This window comes from Pan troglodytes, chromosome 7, assembly GCF_028858775.2.
Source record: "Pan troglodytes isolate AG18354 chromosome 7, NHGRI_mPanTro3-v2.0_pri, whole genome shotgun sequence".
Classification (NCBI taxonomy): Eukaryota; Metazoa; Chordata; class Mammalia; order Primates; family Hominidae; genus Pan; species Pan troglodytes.
This window is the reverse complement of record NC_072405.2, coordinates 124559063-124582419: the sequence shown is the minus strand read 5'-3', so window position 1 is coordinate 124582419 and position 23357 is coordinate 124559063. Positions and strand designations below refer to the sequence as shown.

At 34.0% G+C, this 23357-nt stretch overlaps 1 long non-coding RNA gene across 2 annotated transcripts in view; it reads right to left on the bottom strand.

Moving 5' to 3' along the window:
* Positions 1-21418, bottom strand: part of LOC129135759 (uncharacterized) — a 44469-nt gene extending 23051 nt beyond the window's left edge. For both annotated transcript variants that reach the window (XR_010159657.1, XR_008536810.2), the window contains exons 1-3: positions 21346-21418; positions 3865-3982; positions 1108-1343 (exon numbers count right to left, since the gene is read on the bottom strand). This is a non-coding gene — a long non-coding RNA (uncharacterized LOC129135759). The remainder of the gene's footprint in view (positions 1-1107; positions 1344-3864; positions 3983-21345) is intronic.
* Positions 21419-23357: the final 1939 nt, after the last annotated feature.

Sequence of the window (23357 nt, the reverse complement as noted above, 5' to 3'; positions counted from 1 at the left end):
TTTACGACAAGAATTATTTAGATCTTGCAGGATGGAAAAATTCAAAGTGCCATTTTTCTGGCTATTTGGAACTACTGTCGAGATTTTATTGGGGTCAAGCGGCATTGCAGAAGAAAATAAGGCATTTAGGTTTCAGGTCAGGTGTGAGTTGAAGAGGTTTTAAGTATTTGAGAACACAGGCCAAGGGAGTAGAAGGAGGAATGGAGAGTGGAAGGTTGCCTATAGTGAAGGAAGCAAGCCTAGAGAAAAGAGAGAGTAGAGAAATGGAGGGAAGGGGTTCGGGGGTTCTTACCTTCCAGAAAAGTGGGAAAAGGGGTTCGGGCTCAGAGATAAGAGGTCAGGGTGCAGAAATAAGGTATTGGGGCAGAGATATGAGGTTGGGGCGTGGAAATAAGGGATTGGGATGCAGAGATAAGAGGTTGGGGCACGGAAATAAGGGATTGGGGCACAGAGATAAGAGGTGGGGTGCGGAAATAAGGGATTGGGGTGCAGAGATAAGAGGTTGGGGCACGGAAATAAGGGATTGGGGGTTGTTGCCCCGTAGAAAAGCAGGACTTGCCACTAAGGGTGAAGGAGAAGGGGTTGAGGGGTACTTGCCCCTCTCCCAGAGAAGCGGGACTTGCCGCTAAGGGTGAAGGCGAAGGGGTTGAGGGGTACTTGCCCCTCTCCCAGAGAAGCGGGACTTGCCGCTAAGGGTGAAGGCGAAGGGGTTGAGGGGTACTTGCCCCTCTCCCAGAAAAGCAGAGAAGGGGTAGAGACAAGGAGAGAAGGGGTTGGGGTACTTGCCCCTTCCCCAGAAAAGCGGGACTTGCCGCTAAGGGTGAAGGACCAAGGCAGGCGTCCCTGCGTGGTCTGACACCCTTGAAACGTGGGTATATAATCAGAGAGGCGTCCCTGCAATGATTAAACACCAAGGGAAGGCTGCCTTCCCAGTCCGTGACCAGCGCCGGAGTTTTGGGTCCACGGATAAAACGTGTCTCCTTTGTCTCTCCCAGAAGATGAAAGGAATTGAAATTAAGAGAAGGGAGAGATTGAAGAGTGGAAAGGAGAAAGTGGTTGAGGGACAGTGAGAGAGGTTGGAGAAGAGAGTAAGAAGAGGCCACTTACCTGATTTAAAATTGGTGAGATGTTCCTTGGGCTGGTCAGTCTGAGGACCTGAAGTCATAGGTGGATCTTTCTCATGGAGCAAAGAACAGGAGGACAGGGGATTGATCTCCCAAGGGAGGTCCCCCGATCCGAGTCACGGCACCAAATTTCATGCGCATCCATGTGAAGAGACCACCAAACAGGCTTTGTGTGAGCTACATGGCTGTTTATTTCACCTGGGTGCAGGCAGGCTGAGTCTGAAAAGAGTCAGCAAAGGAAGATAAGGGTGGGGCTGTTTTATAGGATTTGGGTAGGTAAAGGAAAATTACAGTCAAAGGGGGTTTGTTCTCTGGCGGGCAAGAGTGGGGGTCGCAAGGTGCTCAGTAGGGGTGCTTTTTGAGCCAGGATGAGCCAGGAAAAGGACTTTCACAAGGTAATGTCACCAGTTAAGGCAAGGAATGGCCATTTACACTTCTTTTGTGGTGGAATGTCATCAGTTAAGGTGGGGCAGGGCATATTCATTTCTTTTGTGATTCTTCAGTTACTTCAGGCCATCTGGGCCTATATGTGCAAGTCACAGGGGATGCAATGGCTTGGCTTGGGCTCAGAGGCCTGACACTTCTCACTGATCATATGCCAGTGTCTTTACTTATCTCTCCTTATGCAGATACCGTGCAATTTACTTCATATTTTCTGCTATCCACAGGAAAACTCACACAGTCATTTCAGAAGCTACTATTCAGATGACATAGATATTATATTAGAGTAACAAATATAATGAAATAACGTTATTTAGTGGCCCATATTATCAATTTAGTATTTTGGAAAATATCACCTTGTGAATATAAAAGTCTCATTGTTATATGGATAACACTTCAACAGATATAGATGATGTACATGATCATGAGGATCATGATAAACTCTTCTGCCACTGGGGAGTGGGGAAGGTAGAATTTATATATATATATATACACACATACATATATATATATACATACATACATATATATAACAGATATAACTCTGTATAGAGCTTAAAAAATTAACTCAATTTTGACAGTAACCTAATGACAAGCTGATTTTAATACTTTGTCTTAAAGCAAAAATAAAATGCTCTTTTATTTGTACAACATAGTAGATTGCTATTCAAATAAAGTGGGCCTAAAATAGAAAATCAGTAATATTCCCGGGGCTGAGAAAATGTTTAATTTCCTTACATGGCAAGTGTAATGAAATTGAACAATAGAAGGTCCTATTTGCCCACCAGATACTATCAATAACAATAATAATTTTAATAGCTAACTTTATTAAGTATTTCTCATTCTAGGTACTATTATCATTTTGTGTGCGTTATCTCACATTTTTTGTTTTCATTTTTACACATAAAGAAAATGTGGCTTAGAAAAGTTGACATTTGCATTAAGTCAAATAGGTTTAAATGACTGAGTAGAATTAACCATGCCACAAGTTTACCTCTACTTAAGAAAAGCCTTACAATGATATAGAATGTGACATGCAGAAATAACTAATATAGAAAAGAATACACACGTAGAGAGAGCAAATAGTCTGAAGAGACCATAATCTAGACATTTGACTAACAAAAAAACTCAGTAGTTGTTTTTTTAAAATTATTAAATGAAAAACTAGTGTGACCTGCAGAATAATGGCTCTACAAAATATACACACCCTAATCCTCAAAATCTCTGAATATATTACTGTCTTGTCAAAAAGACTTTGCACATGAGATTAAGTTAAAATGTTTGAGATAGGGAGATTATTAGATTTGCCAGATTGGCACAATGTAATCACAATGATCCTTATAACTGTAAAAGGGAGGAAGGAGTGTCAGAGATAGAGAGAGGTTTGAAGACCTTGCACTGCTAGGTTGAGGAAAGGGCCATGGATGGAGTACTGGGGTCATTATTCAAGGAATACAGATGGTCTCTAGAAGCTGAAAAGCACAAGGAAACTGATTCCCCATAAAGCCTGCAGAAGGGAATGCAGCCCTGTCAACACCTTGATATTAGCTCAATAAAACCCATTTCAGACATCTGATTGCCAGAACTGTAAGAAAAATACTGTGTTGTTTTAAGCCGCTAAATTTGGGGATGGTTTGTTAAAACTGCAATATAAAATGAATAAAACCAGTCTCTGTAAGGATTGCAAGTCTAGAAGAACATTGGACATTTGCAGAAGTGCATATTAAAGACAAATGCTAATGAACAACAACAACAATAACAGCCACAATTTATTGAGCATGCTCCTGTCAATTCATCGATGAGGAGACCAGAATTAATTCTGCCTTACAGAAGATGAAATAGCTTCGAGAAGTTGTATGTATGTCCAAGAGACAGAAAGTTGGTGGTGAAAAAGAAAGTAACATAGCAAGAAAGAAATGGGACACTCAGGAAAAACAAAAAACAAAAAACAAAAAAACCCAGAATTTTGATGTCATTCAATTAATGAACATCTATAATCAATAAAAACAACTGTCAGTTTCTGTTACAACAGTGTACTTAGGGTGACTGAACAGTCAAACTTCCTTGGCTCAGACTTGGTCAAAAATCTTTATAGAATATTCTGTTATCAACTTGTCTATGTAAAATACATATTAAATTACCACAGAGTATAAATACAAAGTCAAAAAATGTTTAAATTAATTCAAGTATGTTTAATGACATTTATTGAAATTTGTATTAAAGTGCTACCCTTTGGAGCATCTTAAAATTTATGTTGTCTCTGACCTTAAAAGAAAGAATACTTAAATTTTTGACTTACCATTTCTAAAATCACAGCAGAATTCTTTATCTGAGTTAGCATAAAACCAGTAAGTTGATACTAGAAAGATCCTAATTTTTTCAAGAGTAGAGGGGAAATTGTTCCACAGCTTAGAAATCTGTTGGTATAAAGATTGATGACTTTCATAAATTAATGAATTGCTATTGTCTGGAAAAATCCAAAGAAAAAACATTTTTAACCATAATCAATAAATTATTTTATTGGCATGTATCTGAGGCTAAATACATTTAGAAATGTGACTTAATTGTCACAGAAGAATATTACTATGAAAGGCAAAAATATATTTTTCTTAGTGGATCAAAACTAAGAAGTTTGATCCTAGCAATTAAATAACCAATGCTATGATGAGTAGAAAGGGTTGCTGCAGGATACAGTGGAGGGGAACACAGCTTAAGAAAAGAAAAGAAACTAGCAAGCTTTTATAATAGAGATCAATATGCAGTGACAACTGTAACACTGAGAAAAGATGATGCATGAAAGAAAAGAACATTCTGAAAACTCTGTGATGTGAAAGAAAAGTTAGCCCTTGCACAACTTTAAACTTGAGGGAGGAAAAAATGAATGTGGGGTTTGAAGAAGAATTAGAAATACAAGACTATGACAAAAATGTGTTATTATGTGATTGGGAAGATTGTGTTAATAATAAAAATAAGCAAGTCGTCAATCATTTCAATATTGTCAAGTTCATTGAACTATAGCTTGCCATATTTTACTTGATTTTATATAGCTTTGCTTATCTTGAAACTCTTTACTTTGGATTATGTTTTGTGTCATACCTTTATTTCTCTAGAAAGGATGATTCTTTGATATTTGTTTTAATTTTTATTTTAAACATATTACATTAAACATGCATTACATATATCTGTTAAGTATATGAAATATACATTAACCAAATGTAAACATATGCACAAATCTGCAATAGTGTAATTGTTCCTCCTCTATAACAACATCCAGCTTGCACAGTCATCAACTCACACCAATCTTATTTCATGATATCCACCACATTCCTTGCAGCTATTATTTTAAAGCAAATCTCACAGAAAAATGTATTGGAGAGTGTTTCATCAGGATGTATCTTTAAAACATAAATGTTATTTAAAAATAAAAGACAGGCCAGGCGGTGGCTTACACCTGTAATCCCAGCACTTTGGGAGGCCGAGGTAGGTGGATCGCCAGGTCATGAGTTCGAGAACAGCTTGGCTAACATGGTGAAACCCCATCTCTAGTAAATATGAAAAATGAGCTGGGCATGGCGGCACATGCCTGTAATCCCAGCTACTTTGGAGGCTGAGGCAGGAGAACCGCTTGAACCTGGGAAGCAAGGTTGCAGTGGGCCGACGTTGAGTCATTGCACTCCAGCCTAGGCAACAAGAGCAAAACTACATCTCAAAAAAATAAAATAAAAATAAAACACGATGGCAAAGCATTCATACATCTATAAATTGACAACTATTTAATATCAGTATCTTTGGTTAGTAATCAAATTTCTAATTGTCCTACAAATTTCATTATGTAAATTACAAAATATTTGCTGGAAACTGGAGCCAAAAAAAGGTTCATAATTTGTAATCAGTTATGGAGTCTTTAAGATTCTTTTAATCTATAGGCTTTCTGTTCCATATCTTGCTCTCTCTGTCACCATACCAACACTGCCAATTAATTTGGAAAAGTGAATTGGAAAATTTGTCATTAGAAGTTTCCAGAGGCTCAGTTTTGCTGATGGCATTTTCTATCTCTGTATTTCTTTTCTTTTTCCTTTTTTTCCTTTGAAATGGAGTCTCGCTCTGTCACCCAGGCTGGAGTACAATGGTGTAATCTTGGCTCACTGCAACCTCCACCTCCCTGGTTCAAGCAATTCCATTGATTCAGTCTCCTGAGTAGCTGGGATTACAGGCAAGTGCCACCATGCCTGGCTAATTTTTTTTTTTTTTTTTTTTTGTATTTTTGGTAGAGACGGGGTTTCACCATGTTGGCCAGACTGGTCTCGAACTCCTGACCGCAGGCAATCCACCCACCTCGGCTTCCCAAAGTCCTGGGATTACAGGCGTGAGCCACTGCTCTTGGGCATATCTCTGTATTTCTTTTAAATGGGTGGTTGAATTTGGAGACAGAGTCAAACTCAGATTAGACTATTTGATAAGACTACTTCGAAGATGAAGGGCATTTCTTCTTGGGCTTTTAATGGATGTCTTTTCTTCCTTTCAATATATTGACATTCCATAAGCCTCCATTTCTGACCTAATTCTCATTAGTGCTACATAAAGTATGAGGTCAAGCTTGCCCAGAAAATAGCTTCAATAACTGCCAACCATACACTGACAAAATCTCTAGTCACATATTAGATTACTGTCCTGAGTAGAAGCCCTGAATACCTACCTTTCTACTGCAAGAAGTATCTCATAATTACTGTGTCCAAAATTAAGTAATATGTATTTCCTTGGAAACCTGCTTTTTATATTCCATATTTTTATATGAATTTCAAATATCAAGAATATAAACATTGAGACTAGACTTGCTCTCTTATTCATGCTCTGCCAACTACTCGCTAAATAAATTTCACGAGTCAATTGATTAATATAAGCAATTAATTTATAAAAGTGGAGATGTATAATAGTAAATATTTTCGTGCTATTACATAAATGCTTTTCCAAGTCCTCTCCATACATATTTATTAATTAAATCTTACACCAACTTTATGAAGTAGATATACTATTTTAGTTTTACAGATGAGAAAATAGTCACTGAGAGGTTAAGTAATTTGTCCAGGCAGTCAGTTTTCAGAGTTCATATTCTTAACATTCATTATATAATATTTTTATAAAAGAATAAATGGCTTAGTTAAAAAATTAAAATAGTGTCTGAAGCAATTTAACTATAGTTGACTGAAACTAACTTTTTTTAAAATTAAGTTTAAAGTATCTTAGAAAGTTACATATAAGACCATTTACAAATTGGCTCTTCATTTTCTTTCCAGCTTCATTTATATCTTCATAAAGAATTTGTCCTTCTTTGCTCTACTGTAATTTCTCAGTGATGTCTTACGTTTTTGCCCTTTTGTTCTAGAATGCATTCTGATTGCTCTTGGCATCTTATAAAAAATATGTCCTTGAAGACACAACTCACATTCCATTTCTTAAGAAGCCTTTTGAGGTGTAAGGTTGAATTTGATGTTCCTCTTTGATATTTTTGTTTATAATTGTATCAAAGACATCCTGAAATCCAAACTTTCAGATGAATAGATATGTTATCTGTCTCCCAGATGGACAAATGAATGGACATCTTCCCATCCACTTATTTCATAGCTTGACAAATACTGATTCCATATTTACCAATTCTTGTTTAGAAGTTTTCCTCAAGGTCTCAGATAACATACTAAAAATAATAATTAATGAACATTATTCTTGATTCAAAAATAGATTAGATAGATGATAGATAGATAGATAGATGATAGATAATAGATAGATAGAAGGTAGGTAGCACTTTCACTTTCTGTTTTTGTTCCATGATATGACTCCCCAGGTTTTCCATACTATTCTTTATTTGTTCAATTTTAGTTCATTTCCAGTCTCCACTTTCCCTAAATGTAAATGTTGATAATCCTCAGAATTCTAGCTTCAGTCATTTTCTAGTTGTATTCTACATATTCTTTCTGGGACCTTCATTTTTTTTAATCACTTCATTTTAACACAATGGCATTTTATTTAGGTAGAAATATCTACTGATCATTTTGAAACTCATGACTAAAGTTTTAAAATGACATCAGAAATTTAAGTAAGAAGAGATCATGTCCCAGAGTTGACAGCGGGACTAGTAGCAATGAATAAAATGAAATTAGAGATGGGTTTTAGAAGAGAGAGAGAGAAAAGGTGGCATACACATATCTACTCAAAGATAGCAAACATAGTCTGAAATTTGTCTAGAGATGTCTGCATTTTTAAGATCAGAATAAGAGAAGTGACAGAAGAAACAGAGAAGTAGAACACATTATTATTAGGTTAGGCAGGACAGAAAAATTACAGAAGAAAATATTCACTTAAATTTAGTCGTGCAAATTCAACTTCTGTGATTCCATGTAATTCTAGAGGCCTTTAGAATTATCTTTAAGACTTTGATTTTAGGTGGCTTCCAAATGGTAGACTAAAGATTCTTGAGAAGGCAGGACAAAGAAATAATAAAGAAGTCTTCGTATTCTTAATCATAGTATATGAATCACATAAATAATATATTTTATGCACAGTCATTATATCATAAATATATATATTAATATGTACATAGACACAGATATGTACATACACGTACATACACGTACGTACAGGCTGTAGTGATTCAAAAATTATCGAATGCATCATAGCTCCCTTAGCCTAGAATGCCCTTTTCTACACTTCAATAATCTCTGGTTTCATAGCCAATCCATATTTAAACTTCATATCTCAGTTTAAGTGTGAGTTCCTATAGGTCCACCTTTATTCACTGCTTACATTTCTTCTTTATAACACTCAGCATTTTTATAATCGCTTAACAGGTCCATCCATTTAAAACATATTTTATGTCTGTTTTTTGTATGTTGATGTTGGCTTACGCTCAGGATAAATTCGTGTTCCAGATGGACAGTGACCTTTATGGAATTTAGTGTCTAGTGGCAAAATTCTCACTAAGTGTTCTCTGAAAAGGTTCAGAGTGCTATGAAGGCTCAAAAATTTGAAACTTTTCAAGTCTAGAAGGAGGGAAAAATATATTCTCAGTAGAGAATATAATTTTAGGATATAAAACTTACTCAATAATCCACATACTTATAAGCAAGAAAGGGAAGATTTCTAAGGGCTTAGCCTTTAGATATAACCTATGACTCAGCACATGATGATAATTTGAACTTTTTAAGCTTTTGTTCATCATCTGTTTTCCAAATCTCTTCATATGCTATAACAGTTTTATAAAATTTGCTTTTATACAACAGATGACCTAAATTAATATGAGGAAATCATATAAAATTTGTCTCCCTTGATTTCACCCTTAATTGTATTATTAATTTAGTTTTTACTTTTTTCAGTATGAGTAATTATCACTAATTTTGTAACACACCATGCAATGGCCCTCAGATCAAATTATTTGGAGATAAAAAGACGAAAAAAGAAAACCAATACTGTGCACTCATATTCAAATCAATGCAGTAGCTAATTTTTGCACTAAGGTTTTCAGTGAGTTCAAGACTGCTTTAGGATGTTCCGATGCAGATGTCCTCAGCATGGAATCTGGGCTTGCTATGACTTTCACCAAAATACTAATGGCTTGAAAAGATGAGAATGGTTATATTTTACAGAAACTACTGAAACCTTCCCCAGCTGGTGAAGCAGAACCATTAAAAAATACAGCACCAGAAAGACTTTTAGTAGAGCTGTCAGATTTTAACATTCCAGGGTTGCATAATTACTGTATTCTCTAATGCATGCCAGAAAAGAATAGTTGGGAATTAATGAGTGAATCCAATTGCTTAGTTTCTCTGGTTATGAGCAGCTCTGCCAAGTTTAGGCTGTGCTCTTCCTCCATTCATCAGAAGAAATGAGACCTCTGAACATTTTACCCACAATATCATAATTTGAACATCATTTTGTGTTGAAGTGTCTTAAACAGAAGAACTCCCCGAATACCATTCACTGTTCTTAGTTTCATCCAATTCTGTGTAATCTCTGTTTCCCAAGCATGCTACAGGTACACCTGCTTCCACTCTTCTGTTAGGCTGTTTTATTCTGTGAATGCTTTCTTACTTATCCTGTATTTTTTTTCTTCCCAGCGATACCCAGTCCACATGTCCTAGTTCAAGTTCCTATAGTAAGCTTTTATCATTTTCCCTCTTGCTATCTTTCCTCTATCATTGTCATTATTATTGAGCAATTATACAACAAACATCATACAGAGTATATGGTGTATTAAATTGATGCCAACTATCTACAAAGAAGTTCCAAAATCAAATATTCATGTATATATGTATGTGTCAACCTATTTATCTGTCAGATATAACTTAGAGACAAATAATACAGAAAAGGTACAATAAAGGGTTATAGTAATTCCAAGAAAGCAGAATTTACTTCAGTCTGAGTCATATAACACAAACTAGATTATATCAGTAATTATTTTTAATTTATCATTTGCTTTATCAATTAATTTGCTGTCTCCCACGTAAAAGAGAAGAAGTACTAGGCTGGGCGCTGTGGCTCACGTCTGTAATCCCAGCACTTTGGGAGGCCGAGGCAGGAGGATCACCTGAGGTCAGGAGTTCGAGACCAGCCAGGCCAACATGGTCAAACCCCCTCTCTACGAAAAATACAAAAATTAGCTGGGTGTGGTGGCAGGCACCTGTAATCCCAGCTACTCGGGAGGCTGAGGCAGGAGAATCACTGGAACCCGGGAGGTGGAGGTTGCAGTGAGCCGAGATCGCGCCATTGCACTCCAGCCTGGGAGACAAGAGTGAGATTTTGCCTCAAAAAAAAAAAAAGAACAAGTACTCTATACTTTCTGACCTTAATTTCAAGGAAAAATTTTATTGCAGAATCAAATAAACCTTATTATACACCTAGCATGAGCAGGGCATTATTCTAGATAATTTTACTGACATTATTTATTGTTTATCTTTTCACAGTTAATAAATATTTGATTACAATAAAGAATAGCAAATCACATTTGTATACTGCTTTTAAGATATCAATGCAGATTCCCTGTTTGATGTTACCTTTTAATATGCTATTTCATTTATCTTACAAGGAAATGCATCACATTAAGCATATTGTCCTCAGGATGATGAAAGTTCAGTAATATTATTACATTATAAAGTTTTATTTTCCAAATATTTAGAAAACTGCTTACTTATCCAGGTAAAAAGTAATTGACTGAGACTGTGAGGCTGAAAACTCAATGGTGGGAAAATTTCTGAAGCAAATGTAAATTCATAGAATGTGTATAACAGACTTCTGGGAAGAAAAGTTTGTAGAAACTTATCAACATGACAATCCAAAAAATAAACTTTGGACATTTCCTTTGTATTCACTACATGATTAATTTTCAGCTTGGACTAAAAAAAGTAGATATAGTCCACTTTCAAAATAGAATGAGGAATTTTAGAAGTATATTACAATGACTTACATTTTATGTTAGCATTTTGTGATTAACCATGTATTATTGGCTACTTCTCAGATGCATATATGTCAGACTTAAACACTGTGTTCTTAGCATTTTCATACATAATTCCCCAATACTGCTGTTTTATTCAGTCTTTGCACAGGAGTTGATAATTTTATATTCATACAGGAAGCTTTCATATGTATAAATTTAAATATATACATATATATATAAAATTCTTTTTTTTTTTGAGACAGAGTCTTGCTCTGTTGCCCAGGCTAGATGCAATGGCAGGATCTCAGCTCACTGCAACCTCTGCTTCCTGGGTTCAAGCGATTCTCATGCCTAATCCTCCAGAGTAGCTGGAATTACAGGGGTGTGCCAGCACATCTAGTTAATATTTTCATTTTTAGTAGAGACCGGGTTTCATTATGTTGGCCAGGCTGGTCTCAAACTCCTGGCCTCAAGTGATTTGCCCACCTGGGTCTCCCAAAGTGCTGGAATTACAGGTGTGAGCCAGGGTGCCTGGCCTCATATATTTTGTAAAATGTAATTGGAGTCACTATTTGCTATGAATCCCAATGTGTTTTAAACAAGTGTAAATGTAATAACATTACTTAAAATGAATTGTTATGAAAAAATCTTCACAAATAATGTACTTCATTTTGAGCCTGTGTGTCATACAATGTATTCTGAACACAACAACAAAACAATCATAGATTTTAAAATGGCTAAGTAGCCCATAAAAATGCTTAATAATACTAAATTACTCAATTCCTATTAGAGTGATTCTGCTTTGTTTTAAACTTTAATCATTTAATTTTAGATCATTAAGCTTTCCCCAGTTCACTTGAAATCAGCTGATATAACTTGTTAAAATTTTTATAATACAATAATGACTAAGTATAAAGTTGAAGAATTATAATGTAATGAATATTACAATTCTGAAGTTGCACCCATTAACTGTGGGGTATAGTTGGTTCCAAACAAGAAGAAAATGCTTGAAGCATGTTACATTTAATTTTTAACTTTTGAAATATTTAGACTCTAGAGAATGTGTGGCCTAAAAAGTCTTTTGAGACATTGATATGGTTGGGCTGTGTCCCCACCCAAATTACATCTTGAATTTTAGTTCCCATAATCCTCACATGTTGTGGGAGGGAGTGGGTGGGAGGTAATTGAATCCTGGGGCTGGTTAACCTCATGCTGTTCTCATGATATTGAGTGAGTTCTCACAAGATCTGATGGTTTTAAAAGGGGTGTTTCCCCCTTTGCCAGGCACTTCTCCTTGCTGCTGCCACGTGAAGAAGGACGTGTTTACTTCCCCTTCCACCATGACTGTAAGTTTCCTGAGGCCTCCTCAGTCATGTGCAACTGTGAGTCAATTAAACCTCTTTCCTTTGTAGATTATCCAGTCTTTGGCAGTCCTTTATAGCAGCATGAGAATGGACTAATACAGCCATTACATTTTGTTTGACTTTATTGATAATAAAAAACATTTTTTAAAAATTCTGTCACCCCAAAGCTAAAGATAAATATATATTACATATATTTTGCATATATGAGTAGTGCTCTTACTGATTTATTTATTATATATGTATTTATTTCAGCATAGCAATGATAGTAAATATTTAATGTTTTTGTAATGACATCTCAGTGCAACTAGTTACCTGCTCTTTTAGTCAAGGACATTGAGTTAGTGACCCTTATGCCTCAACCAGTCAGCATCCTCCTATCCATCAGTGAAGACAATCAGATTATTGATGATGAATGTTCTCACTGGGTTACCTCATTGAGAATTCTTATCTACTGTTGGTGAATATTTATATAAACGTAAAGACCAAATTTGGGTATATCTATGTTTTCTTTAGTCCTTAGGAAATGGGCAGATATTTAATGCTGCTCCGTATGGCTAATGATTAATGCAGAAAACTTTCTATGTATGACAATGATTCTAACTTTAAATCAATTTGTATCCATGGAGACATGGGTATTGTATAGCCTGTATAAAAATCTGATGACAATAATATATAACAGTTTTTTCAACATTTTCAAAATGTTGACATATATAGAATCTGATAACATTTATAGAGCTCAACCTAAAAAACAAACAAACAAACAAACTGAGACTGCACTTGAGTAGAGACAACTCAGGCAGGGGATCTTACTGAAAAGGATGAGATAATCAGTATCTCAGCACACTGTAACACAACTGTGATAAAGTAGTAAAATGCCAAACATCTATTGGAAGCTTCAAATTAAGAAATTAAACATCAGTGTCATAACTTTTAGTTTAAACTCTACTTGCATTTATTAGTCACATTGGCTGAGGCACGAAAAGCTGGAACAATCAAATTCTATTGCTGATGATTAAATGTTAACAGTGAACTATGATGAGAATCCCAGTTGCTGTGTCAAATTGAAAGTTAGCAATGAAATGAGATTTCTCCACGATGTGGGAAATTTTCTGCTATTGTGAAAGAGAGTCACACCTGATAAAGAGACTGGACATAATTTGCTTCAAAAGTTACAACGAACGGTTATATTGAAATTAAATTCCGCAAGTGAGATTATGTATAATTCCAGATTTTCCCCCATTTATTTCAGGAACAGCTAACAGGTAATACTCATTATATGAAATGAATGCTCAAGTTAAAAATTGGAAAGAAAGCTTTGAATAGCTATCTGGAACTAAATGAAGGAAATAAAGAAGAATCTTGATCAATTTACAGGCTAACTAGAAGCCTGAAACAGCATTCACAATTGACTAAATAAGAAAAAAAATAATTTGTATGTATCTTCAAATAATCGTATAAGGTGGTAACCAAAATGCAGTTAGGAAAATTAGCTAAAAAATGTGTTGAAATTCTATTTTAAGTCTCAGTAAATTTAAGATGACATGAATTTGAAAAATAACCAGAGGTAAAATAATAAAATAAACAAATGAAAGGAGAGCTGTTTGGAGAATTAGGAGAAAGGGAAATAATGGAAATAGACAAGTACCTTAGAAGAATATAAGCTCTCAAAGAAGGAACAAAAAGCAGAAGTAATGGCGCAGAAAATAGAATTGGTGATATGGAATGTGAAGTTCAGTTTCTACCTTTTTATAGACTTAAATATATTATTTAGTGTTGACTCTGCCCTTGAATTTTGTAAATGAAAAATATTTAATACTTTGATTCCATTGTTTGTGTAAATCTTTATAAAAATGTTCCAAATATTAAATGTAGAAGAAAATATATTAGGTTGGATTATAATTTTAATTGTGGCGTAATTGTTTATGGCATTATGATTCTTAATGACTTTAAAGGTCCGTATTTATTTTCTAGTGTTTTAGCATAATTTATTTATGAATATTTTAAGAAACAATACATATAGAAGTAGTCTATGATGTTGAGAATCAAAGGCAAAATGTCAATTTTATAACTTCATAATTTACTTTAATGAGGAGAAAATAAAAGTACAACAAATCATCTTCATTTTAGACATAATATATTTACTTCAGAATACAGAGTATAAAAAAAGAAGAAAATTATTAGAAAAACATGATAGCCAAAATACATTTTTTCATCCTATTTGAAACTATAAATTCTAAAAATACAGAAAAATGAAGCCTTACAGTTTTTAATAGATAGCAAGCAAAATATTTTTTAAAAAGCTTTCATGTTACACTTAAAATAGGTGAGTTTTGGCTGGGCGTGGTGGCTCACGCCTGTAATCCCAGCACTTTAGGAGGAAGAGGCGGACAGATCACGAGGTCAGGAGATTGAGACCATCCTGGCTAACACAGTGAAGCCCTGTCTCTACTAAAAATACAAAAAAACTAACCAGGCGTGGTGGCGGGCGCCTGTAGTCCCAGCTACTCGGGAGGCTGAGACAGGAGAATGGCGTGAACCCGGGAGATGGAGCTTGCAGTGAGCGGAGATCGCACCACTGCACTCCAGCCTGGGCGACAGAGCAAGACTCCGTCTCAAAAAAAAAGTAAAATAAAGTAAATAAACAGGTGAGTTTTATATACATTATACTTTGGTAAAGCTATTTTCAAAATGACAACTACACAATACCAACTGTTGAAGTTGAAATATTTTAAAAGATTTGACAAGCACCAATCATAGTTTTAAACTTTCTTAAAGGAAAAAGGAAAATATGGAATTTTTTTCTTGATGAAAATGATATAGTTGAACAAACACAAAGGAATCAGCTATTTAGAGTACTGATAAATTATTTTCTTGCAACATAATATAAAAGTAGAAATTCTTTACTACTAAATTTTGGTGATGATACTTTTATATTAGATTTTGTAATGATAACATTATCATACAAATAAAAAAATATGTATTTTAAAATCTGATTTATTTCTCTATCCCAGTGATACAAAAATCACAGAGATAATCTAATTCAGCCAAATGTATATTTAACATCATGTAAATTAAATGTTAATTTGATTCACATATAATTCATATTAACATATATTTGGCATAATTATAGCATAAATGGAATGATCAAATTGTGCTATAAAAGCTTTTTATCAAGTTGGTATATCCAGGTGTTGGTGTTTCTATCTGTTTCCTTCATATGCAACTTTTAGTTTTAAATTCAGGGAATAAAGTTATTGCATTCTCTTTCTTTTCTCAGAGAACCCAAATAACTTAGAAGCTCTAAAAATGAACAGAATCACAAGTACGAATGTCAATTTTAACAAAGCTAAGGAAATAACATACACATGAAGCATTGGGTTATTAGACTTAATGATCTCTTAAATTTATTTTCCTCTTCCCACTATCGCTTGTTATATTTTGGTTCCTTGGTGGAAAAAAATTTTTTTTAAGAAAGTAATTACCTGTACCCCTCTCACCACTTCATCACCTCCTATTCTCTCAGGGGCCTATACAAATTGATCAAAAGTATCTTTATAGGTGAATTCAAAAATCAAGTTCCCTTCTCTCACTTGACTACAGGAAATGGTTTGCCATAGTTGATCATGCCCCGTTCTTGGTTTTTTTAACTTAGCTTTCCAGATGGCACACTTTCTTGGTTTTCCTCCTATTATATACAGCTTCTTCTTCTGAGTTCCTTCTTAGTTCCTTGACTTATTCAAATTCTCTCTGTATGTACTCTGTGGTCTTATTCAATCCATTGGCTTTACATGTCTTTTGTACATATTTAGCACTGAAAATTACAGCTGTATTCTAGGTCTCTTTCCTGAATAATGGTCTCATATATACAAGTGTCTCCTTGACTTTTTCATTTGGATATGAAGTCGGTTTCTCAGACTGAACAGGTTCAAAACATAACTTTTAAAATTTTAAAGCCATATCTACTCATCCCACACAAGACCAAAAACATGAGTCCTCTTTAATGTCCGTCTTTCCCTTGAACTCCATAATCAGTCAATCTAGAAGTACAATCAACTTTAACTTCTAAAATTGATTTAAAAAATCTGACATTGCCAACTGCCTCTTAGTTCAAGCAACCACCATTGATTACTTCAATTGTTGTAATAGTTTCCTAAGGTTTCTTTTTACCTCCATGTTGCCTACATTTAGGCAAAATTAGTCTATTTCTTTAAATAAGTATAAAAAGATAAAACAATGCATAGATTCTTTTTCTTTTTTGTGCCTAAATACATTGTAGGTTTTCATTATTTAATGACTTCATGGCATATTTCCAAGTAACTGCTGAAAGAAAGGTAATAATTTAAAAACCAGTATAAAAATAAGAAATAAAGAAATTATAATAATTCAATGTAAGACAAGAAAGAAACAAGGCAAAAAATAAGAAGGAAATAATCTTTAAATCTATGTATAACAGAAAAATTTGAATAATTGAAATAAAAACTACTAAAATATTTTAAATATGGAAATCTTGAATCTAATATCAAATATAATATAAAGGCAAATTTTTAAAAATATTAGGCAAATACAAGCCAAATAACTTGATGTAGACATTTTATATGGGTCAAACTAGGCCAAGTGCAGTGGCTCATGCCTGTAATCCTAGCACTTTGGGGAATTTGAGGCAGGAGGATCCCTTGCGGCCAGGGTTTCAAGACCAGCTTGGGCAACATAGTGAGACTCTATCTCTACAAAATACACATAAAAAGGTTAGCCAGTTGTAGTGGTGTGCACCATATTTCTAGCTACTTTGGAGGCTGAGGTGAGAGGATAGCTTGAGCCCAGATGGTTGAGGCTACATTGAGCCATGATGCGCCAATGCACTCCAGCCTGGGTAACAGAGTAAGACTCTTGTTTCAATAAATTAAATAAATAAATAAATAAGTAAACCTTACAGAAAAAAAAAATGGGGGCAATATACAAATTGAATCAACCCAAAATGATAAGGAAGTTCATCAAGAAGATCAATCAATTATAAACATATAGACATTTTTAACATACCCACAAGTATATAAAACAAAAATGGTAACATTATAGGAGTAATTGATCAGCTGAAAATTTGGCCAGTAATATATCAAACAATTATAAGATTTAAACAATACAATGTTTTATCTTGTTCAGTATAATTCTATTTCTGCTATTATAGGAATAGTTCATTTTTGATTGAATTAAAAATTATTTCCTCCCATTTTTCATACTTCAATTTCTTCAATATTTGCAAAATACACTATTTCAGTTTCAGTTTTATCTAACAATAATTCAAAATCAAAATAGTCCTCATTTCACACAAACTCTAATTGTATACTTAAATTAGGTTATACTCTCTTTTCTCCAGCTATCTCTTCTTTCTAAAGTTTGAATTCATTCTTTTCTACTAGATGAACTTCCACAAATTTATGAGAAACCTGGCTCCAGGTTTCTATAATCACAACAGAGTAAAGCCTCTATGCTTCACTGACTACTTCAACATCAAGGATCCCAGGGAAGAATTCTGATTGATTTTGTTTGGGTCACAACTTGTCTCTTCATCCATCGCTATAGTCAGAGGTAGAGGCTTTATGATTTAACCAGATTTTTTAAAGGTATAATCATTGTGTAGCAGAAAGAGAGTAGATTAACTATTAGCCAGCCCCAACATTCATTAATATAAGAGAGGAAAACATTGGATGAATGCCCAGAGGAGCATTTTGAACATGTTAAAAATAGTTCCCAAAACCCTCACTACACAGTAATGTAGAATTTTCATTATCAATTTGTGCGCTGAATATGAAAGTATATATGGAATTTTATGTTTTCATTGAAATAAATGAAAGATATAATTTGTATTTTTTTATCTTTTGTAAAACTATTCAGAAAAGGTGACAGCATATAATAATGAAATTTACTTTCTTACCTGGAGAAAACAAGATATTTTAATGACAATGCTAACAACAACTTTTTTAGTATATTAATAAAAATGAGAGAATGGTAGTAAAATACAAACAGATACACACAAACATATATGTAATGTTGTCACTGGATAAAGTTTTAGGGCACACAGAATTAACTAATATTAAGCTGTATTTCAAATATGTTCATGGAAAACTCAAATTTTCCAAAATTTTAGAAAGTTCAAACCTAAGTTAAAACACATCATTCGGAACATAAAATTGTTTTATGATTGCAGCAAAAGTGGTAGTACATCGTCTCCGCCGATGTTCAGACTGGATGTCAACTGAACACTCTTTATGTGTAAAGAAACATAATGGATCAATCTCTGTTTTCTCTATTAAAGATAATAAACACTGCCTGGTAAGAGCTACAAAATTTTGTGATTTATCTAATAATCTAAAAATGATGGTTATAAATTTAGGGTTCAAGTCTTAAAGGTTCGAAATTGATTTTATCATTACCAGAGGCAATGACAGAAATGAACATGATTTACTCACAGAACCTAGCTGTTATTGCCATAAAATCACATATAAATATTAAAGTTCCTTGGACATTTGTAGACTAGAAAGCCACTGAATTGTTTATAATTTTATAATTGTAAATTTATAATTTATCTTTTTTCTTCCAAATTCAGCCTGACTTAAAAATTGCAACGTGTCAAAAATATTTAAAAATATCTATTTTCATATTGTGAAAATTTATTTGGGAAAAGTTTAACAATATCCTCTGTTCATATTTGTTAATTTTGTTATTCACAGTTAAAGAAATATTTATTTGTAACTATACCAAAGAATAAATTTCACTATTATTGTGCTATGAAAGACAAGAAAAACCAACATTGGTATTTGCATTGAATTTGATTTCTAGCTTTAAAATTTATTTATATTTTAAATAAACGATCTGTGATTATTCACATTGTATTAATTAGCATAGGCAAAATTACTATGATGAAACTGAATCTCAATGTGTTAGTGGTTTACAACAAAGAATTTGATTCATGCTAGGTATTTATTACAAGTTGAATTTTAACATTTATCTATGTTTTCATAAGGCAGGGATTTAAGCTAAGTGGCAAAGCCTAACTAGTATGTTGCTGATATTACAACACAAAAAATTATAAATCAGGGTGGAACCATATAATGATTCTTAAAATTTATTCTTTTGACACACATTTCTTTAACTCACACTTCATTGGTGTAAACACGTTATATGGCTAATTGTTACTTAAAATGGACAGAGTACTATGAGCTCCCCAGTAAGGGGCAGTGTATGTCAGTTCTGATGAACATATCATGCTGAACAAATATTTTGAATAAGAGTAAAAGCAACTACAGTTTTCCCCTTAGCCACAGATACTCATTTCTTTTCATTTCACATGTAAAACAAGCCCAAGGATGGAACTGGAGGTCATTATCTTAAGTGAAACAACTCAGAAACAGAAAGCCAAATACAGCATGTTCTATTTAATGGGAACTAAATAATGCATACACATGGACATAGAATATGTAATAATAGTCATTGGAGATTTGGATCATTGGAAGGGTGGGAGGAGGGTAGGGGATGAGAAATTACTTAATGGGTAGAATGTATGCTACTCAGGTGATGGCTACACTCAAAGCCCAGACTTCATTAATACTTGTATTAGTTCATTCTTATGCTGCTATGAAGAAATACCTGAGACTGGGTAATTTATTTAAAAAAAGGGGTTTAATTGACTCACAGTTCTGCATGACTGGGGAGGCCTCGGGAGACATACAATCATGGTGGAAGGCGGCTCTTCACAGGGTAACAGTAGGGAGAATGAGTGCCAAAAGAAGGGAGAATCTCCTTTTAAACCCATTAGATATCATGAGAACTCACTCACTGTCAGGAGAACAGCATGGGAAACAATGCCACCATTATTCAGTTATCTTCACCTGGTCCTGCCCTTGACACCATGGGGATTATTACAATTCAAGGTGAGAGCTGGGTGGGAACATAGAGTCAAACCATATCACTACCTAACATATTCATATAACAAAACTGCACTGGTTTCCCTTAAATTTTTTAAAACAAAACAAAACTCAACCATTCTCAAAGAAAGGTAACATAAATATTTCATACAATATCGACAGTAAACTTATATCCAGGATCTCATTATCTCTAAATTACATCTGTTGTGACTCCTTTTGCTCTGGGGCCTGTAAACTAAAAAGACGAATGACTTCTTCATGTCGACTAAACCTAAATGAGGAACAGTAAAGGGATAACTGTAATAAACATCACATCTGGAGAGGAAACAATGGGAGACATAAATTATGTACTGTACCAATACATAACAATTCTGAAATCCAGCTGGGCAGATGTTTCAAGACTCTCTTACCATTAGGATTGAGGATTCTTGATTAGACTCTCTTTTCTGTCTCCAAATAATATGTTTAATCAATAATTTAGGTTTCTATATTAATCAGTACAAAATTCTCAAAAATTTGGTTGGCTTTCTATATTATGCAATTTTAGTCTGTTACCTGTACTGATACCCACACCCACACATTTTTCTAAAAATTTATTTCTCTAGACCTCATTGTGGTCAACTTGAAACCATCACACAAAAAAGGGAGAGCCACACTCTTACCCTCTTTTACTTGAGTAATTTTGTCCAACTTTAGGAAACTCACTATTGGACAAATTAATCTACTCAGAGGTTTTTATCAATAGTCAAATATTTGAAGTGTGCCTGGTCAAGAGGCTGAGTTGTAATAGGCCCTTATCTTCTCAAGATATTCTTATTTTATATTGATTGTGTTAGATATAAGGTCTAAATTTCTCTTCTAAGAATCAATATGTCAGTATGTTCAATTCCTTGCCTTCTACTTTTAAACTTAACTTTCTCGTAAAGCAACCTTTTTTGATTACCTCCTCCACCATGACTCTTTCTGATTACCTACTCCAACCTGACTCATTCAGATTACCTGCTACCTGCTCTGCCCTGACACATTCTCCACCCTGCATAACCATTTTTTTTTTCTCCCACCAAAGTACTCACCTCCTTGCTCTCTTTAGCCAATCGGAATTAGTTTAGCCTGTGCAGTCTAACCCTAGCCAATAGGGGAAAGACACAGCAGCAGGGGCCACATGCGTCAGAGATAAGAACCCCTTCCCCTCCTTTGTCCAAGTGTGCGCTCACCATTGCTTCATCTGTAAGGGCACACCCTTCTGTAGAAATGTCTTGCCTTGCTGAGAATTAGAAAATTTTATATCCGAGTGCTATTTCTTTTGTGGCACCGGAACTTTATAATATAACAACTGGAAACAATAAATAGTTCTAACTTTAAAACTATTATATAATTCCTGGTTTCTCTTTGGGGAGATTCTTTGTCTTCCAAGTTATCATAAGGAAGAGTTTTACCAAATATTTTCAGAATATGTAATATGAATAGTCATCTTACCAGTCTAAAATACGAGTGTTCTTCCTAATGACTCCACTGCCTCTTTATTCTTGCTATATTTGTTAGGTATATTTTATGACAGAAAGTTATTTTTATTATTTTTATTATTATTTGCCAGGAATCTCAGTGGTTGACAAACAAGGACCTGTTTCTTACCCCTGCTTCATGAACATCTTGGGTCACATGTGGACACTACTTACCTCAAGTTAGAGGGGAAGAAAAAATGGTAAAATCAATTTTTTATGATAGTAAAATGGTAAAATCAATTTTGTTCTTGCTTCTCAGAGCCATAAGTCATTTACGCACATTTTAAAAATATCATAACTTCCCCATTATTAAAATCCTATTTTATTTTTGTACTTCCAAGGCAATATTTATTTTGCTTTCTTTTGTTTTCATATCCAAGGATGACATGATATTTAAAACTACATTCTGAGGTCAATCTTGCCATATTCTTATTTACTTTATTTTCATTTGTTTATTACACTGTACACGAACACCAGTTACCTTCATATGCATACACGTGAGTCTGTTCTGAAGAGCTTAAGCATAAGTCACAGATGTCATCTAGTCCCTGTAGTTCTGCAGCCTAATAGTTTACTCTCATCTAGTGTTTCATTTTATATTTGTGATTTACAGCCTCCACTTTGTAAAAAAAAAAATCTGCAGATAGATCATCCAGGAATTATTTCTTGTCTTAAAATTGTACTTGTTAGGAAGAACATATAGCCAATTGACCAGGCACCCTCCAGGGGTTTCCTAACGTAAGCTAGGTATATGGAATTTTCTGTTGTATTTTTAAATTATCTTATATTTGTATTTTTAAAAAGATAACTGAAGTAAAAAATAAAGCTGAATTTTCAAAATAAAAATGTATTCATGAAAAGGATAAATTCATTAGATAATAAACACTTTTCTGTTTCATATTTATAGTTTCAACCTGAATCAATTAAAGTTTAATTGACAAACATATTTTTGATAGACCAATACATTCTTTAGTTAAGTTAAAAATATATAATTGGATAAGAAGGTGTGGAATTTAATTTTATGTTCCTAAATGTTATGAACAAAATGAGGAATATTGTATGGTTTATGCTATATATCTGACATTAATTATATATTTTCATAATAGTACTTGCCTTTCACAAATTACTGTGTATTTGGGAAGTTATTGTGCATTGATTGCATTTCCTGAGAAATGGCTGCTGCTAAACACATTTATTTAATTCAAATTTCAGTTTTATTTCTGTTAAAGAAGAGTATGTTAGAATATAATGAGAAACACAATAGTTAAGATAAGTTTGATAGCTTTAATGAAATCATTCTCTTTCTTAGTGACCTTGAGGGTGTCCTAAATTACTCTTCTTGATGGTGCATGTCAATAGGAATAAGAGTAATAATTGTGCCTGATGGTCCATTTCTAGTGTAGCTTTAACAACTATATCCCGTAAGGTTTGAAGGTCTTTTTATTACTCTAAGTGAAATCAATAAACAAATTAATCCTTCTTTTTTCTATCTTAATTTACTTTCAGAAGTAGGTTGCACTTGCTGATTTCCCTCTGAAAAGTGTGGACTAATAAAATAGCATTTTTAAAATGCCAAGCACAGT